Source organism: Peromyscus californicus, unplaced genomic scaffold (genome assembly GCF_007827085.1).
Source record: "Peromyscus californicus insignis strain IS unplaced genomic scaffold, ASM782708v3 Scaffold_7__1_contigs__length_154581171, whole genome shotgun sequence".
NCBI classification, from domain to species: domain Eukaryota; kingdom Metazoa; phylum Chordata; class Mammalia; order Rodentia; family Cricetidae; genus Peromyscus; species Peromyscus californicus.
Genome location: NW_026294595.1, coordinates 107,788,612 through 107,792,675, shown reverse-complemented (window position 1 = coordinate 107,792,675; position 4,064 = coordinate 107,788,612). Strand labels below are relative to the sequence as shown.

General features: G+C 45.4%; 1 pseudogene; it reads right to left on the bottom strand.

The window, feature by feature from the left end:
• Positions 1–3,956: 3,956 nt before the first annotated feature.
• LOC128102790 (uncharacterized) lies at positions 3,957–4,064 on the bottom strand (annotated as a pseudogene).

The following is a 4,064-nucleotide window of genomic DNA, read 5'->3' as shown; positions in this document are numbered from 1 at the left end:
CCCTAGCCCAGATGACTCTGGAAGAGTACAGAGTTGACACCACAGACATTGAATTAACTGGACTCAGTCTTTTGAGAAGTGCCCGAATGTCCACAGGAGGAAGGAAGAGAGTAAGGGACAGTAATGAGAGTCAGACGTCCTAACTCTCAAAAACAGGGCTGACCACCTGACCAGAGGGGCAAGCCTGAGCTCCACGATGACTGACTGCCTTAGTCCCCTTCCCGATCCCTACATATAATCTGCCTTCTGGCACTGAGGTACAGGACAGGTCTGTAGATGTTAATCTACTGTCCTCTCAGATGGCCAGCTCTCTGAGTAAAATTCACCTTTAAAGACTCCATTCCTGTCTCTGTCATTGGCATCTGCAAGGGACACATAGCAGTAGGTGCAGGTGTTCTTATCTCAGTGTCCCCACGTGACACGGCTGGACAGGTGGCTCAGTGGTGAAGGGTGCGTATTGCTCTTGCCGAGGACCCGAGTTCTGTTCCCAGCACCTACTCAGGTGCTTGTAACTCACAGCTGTTTATAACTCCAGCTCCAGGATAATCGATGCCTCTCACCTCCACGGGCATCTGAGCACACATACACATACCCACACAGAGAGACACACATATCCATAATTAAAATTTTTTTATCTTTTTTTAATACCACATGACAAATATATGTCAGAACCTGTAGTGGATATCTGTCCTACCTATGACCTTGAAGTACAGCCCCCTAGAGATGTAACAGGTAAACTGTTCTACCTATGACCTTGAAGTATCAGCCCCTGGGGCATGGCCTCGGGGCTACCCTTAAGACGAGAGAGGCACACAGAGCGCTCTCTTCTCTCCCGGGTGGGCTTGGATGGCGCAGACTGACTCAGGCAGCAGACCAGCGTGGGACAGTACCTCAGCCTTCCAGGACCCTGCAACGATTCTCCTGTTCCGTTTAGTGAATTTTCTTTCCTAATAAATTCCTTTTACCCTTTAAGCAGACTCCCATGGATTTCTCGTTATAAGAACCTAATGAGTCCAGCAAGCAATCATTTTCATCCTGTGGCAGGGCTCAGCTATTGTAATTCAACCAGATCAATTCTTTCCCCTTACGGTGCTGGAGATAGAATCCAGGCTTCGCATGTGGAGGCAAGTTATCACTGAGCTGTATCCCCCATCCTCAGCCTCCCTGCCCTTTTTTATTTTCAGACTCTTACTATTCAACCCAAGCTGGCCTCAAACTCAAGATCCTCCTGCCTTAGCCTCCTGAGTGCCGGGGTAACGGTCATGCAACACCATGCCTGGTCTAAATCAATTTATTTTAAAGCAAACATATATATATTTTGTGCTATCAGAAAATTTTCTGTGTTGAATTGCTGTAAGTTGGTTTTTGTTTGTTTGTTTCTCTTTGGGGGGCCTGCCACCCAGCTCCCAAATAAATACACAGAGACGGAGCCATATTCTTACTTATGAATGCCTGGTCTTAGCTTGGCTTGTTTCCAGCCAGCCTTTCTAACTTAAATTTTCCTGTTTCTCTTTAACTACATTTTGCCTCTGGGTTTTTTAACCTCTCCTTATTCTATATATCATTCTTCCCTTCTTACTCTGTGACTAGCTGGGTGGCTGGGTGGCTGGGTGGCTGGGTGGCTGGGTGGCTGGGTGGCTGGGTGGCTGGCCCCTGGTGTCCTCCTCTCCTCCTTTCTCACTCCTTCCTTTTCTTCTCTCAAGCCTAGATTTCTCATCCTATTTATTCTGTCTGGCAGCCCTGCCTATCCTTTCTCCAGTCAGGTGTTTTAGGCAGACAAATTAACACAGCTTTACAGAGTTAAATAAACGCAACATAAAAGCATGCAACACATCTTTGCATCATTAAACAAATATTCTATTGCATACACAAATGTAACACATCTTAAACTAATATTCCACAACAGATCCCCACTTGAGGAAACTTTCTTCCTTTCTCAACCTCCTTAGGTAGGCAAGGCTGGACTACAAATCACTATACAAGCCAGGAGTCCACATACTTGCATCTTTTTACTCCACCATATCCGGCTTGTAGTCCCAAAGTCATCGCTCGGTCCAACAAGGCAGCTATGGCTCCAGGCATGTCACATGGCTTTAGCTCTCTCCAAGGGAGTTTGAAGTATTTGCTCTTTATTCAAAGTGGCCACAGACTCAACTAGAAGTCAAGGTTATTTTACTGATAAAAATAGTGAGAGTGGATATTGGGAGGCAAGCGACTGCCTCTTCCACAGGCGTTTGCGATGCCCAGGAACTGTGCTAGCTGCTCAGGTTACACACAGTGCAGAAGCAAATGAGAGAGATGGCACAGCCAAGCGACACAGTCTCGTAAGCACTAACACAATAAATAAAAAGCAAGTGAAACCAAAAAGTAGGGGATAGTTTGGGACAGTAGAGTCAAGGGCCTGTCACGAAAGTTTCTCAGGGGGAATATTTAGACTCGGCCTTGAAGGTCAACAAAAGATTTGCCGAGTAGAGAGAGGGGCAGGAATTCAGTCGAGCTTGGCAGACATTATCAGTGGAGAAAACTGAACAATGCTCTTCTCCACGATGGCCCATGGCCAGCTTGGCATGCAGAAATGCAAGGTGCAGGGGCAGGCCAGAGCTAAGCCAGTAGGTGGGGCAGGAGGACACTATCAAGCCATCTCAGAGCCAAACAGACTTTGCTGTTGTGGCCAAGACTATTATCTCTGAGCAAAAGCCATTTTCCTTTCTTCCTCCGTAACAGAACTTGCTTTTTGATGGAGTCAAGGTGTGGTGGATCTTCACTGCTCCACACCAATCATGATGACCCTGTTTCCCAACCTCTCATCTTCTTTGGCCAATAAGGGTGTGTGTACCTATGACCTAATTCTGACCAGTGAGGCCTGAGTATGCTGTGGAGATCCCTGTGACCATCTATTACCTTGAAGAAAAGACTGTTTGTACTTCACCTTTCTAGTTCATCCTGTCCAGAATGTGGAGGCAACACTTGGAGGCCCTGCAGCCATCCTGCCGCCAGAAGGCAACAGCACAAAAAATGAGCCGAACACACTGAGATAACACACGCCTCTCACACAGAAAGCTTCTGTGGCAGCATGGAGCAGCTGAAGGGAAAATGGTAGCTTGCACCTGCTACATTTGTGACACTATTCATTTCTGGCAGTTTTGACTGACAAGGGACAGAGGATGTTTCTAAGTGCTTTATTATACAGTGATGAATTTCCCCCATTATTAAGTAGTTTTCTTGAACCTACACCTGAACATATTCCCGATCATTCTAACACTGAACTAGTGAATTGGTACAATGAGGGGAACAGAGTCAAGCTCGAACCCACATTTCTAGCTCGGTGATCTGAGTAGATGGAAATACAGTGTCCAGCCGTGAAGTATACCATACATAGTCAGTGGGGCCCCAATGTGTTGCTGGTGTGGAGATAAGAGACCAGTCATGCCAAATGTGATGCAATTCTATGAACCTTGTGAACTTTCACACTGGTACTGCCCAAAACATTCCTGGAATTCTCCCTTGGAAATCCTCAGCAAGGACTTATCTACATTAGAATGTCCTCACCATCAACAAAACTGCGTTATTCTCATGACGACCCAGTCTTTGGAAATATCCAAGACAAAGGTGAGTAATGAGATTATGATAAAGTAATTTTAATGAGTGATTTAAAAAAAAAAACTCTTGATGATTGATGTGTGTGTGTGTGTGTGTGTGTGTGTGTGTGTGTGTGTGTGTGTGTCATAAACTCCTGAAAGAAATTTCAGAGCAACCATTACAAACATGGAAGTCAGCAGGCTGGCTGACTTGGCAGGGGAGGGTGCTTGCCACTAAGTCTGATGACCTGAGTCTGATCCCTAAAAGATGTCCTCTGATTTCCCCAGACATATCATAGTGCCCTATTTCCCACCTCACATAAATAAATACATGTCATAAAAAATAATTACGAACATGGTTTTGCATCATTTGCAAGAAGACATTGCCTCTAAAGTAACTTTCTGAGAACCGATTCTTGCCAGATTTTTTTAAACTGATAAGAATGGATACTACACTTGATCTTAGCCAAAAGGCTGAGAAGTGAT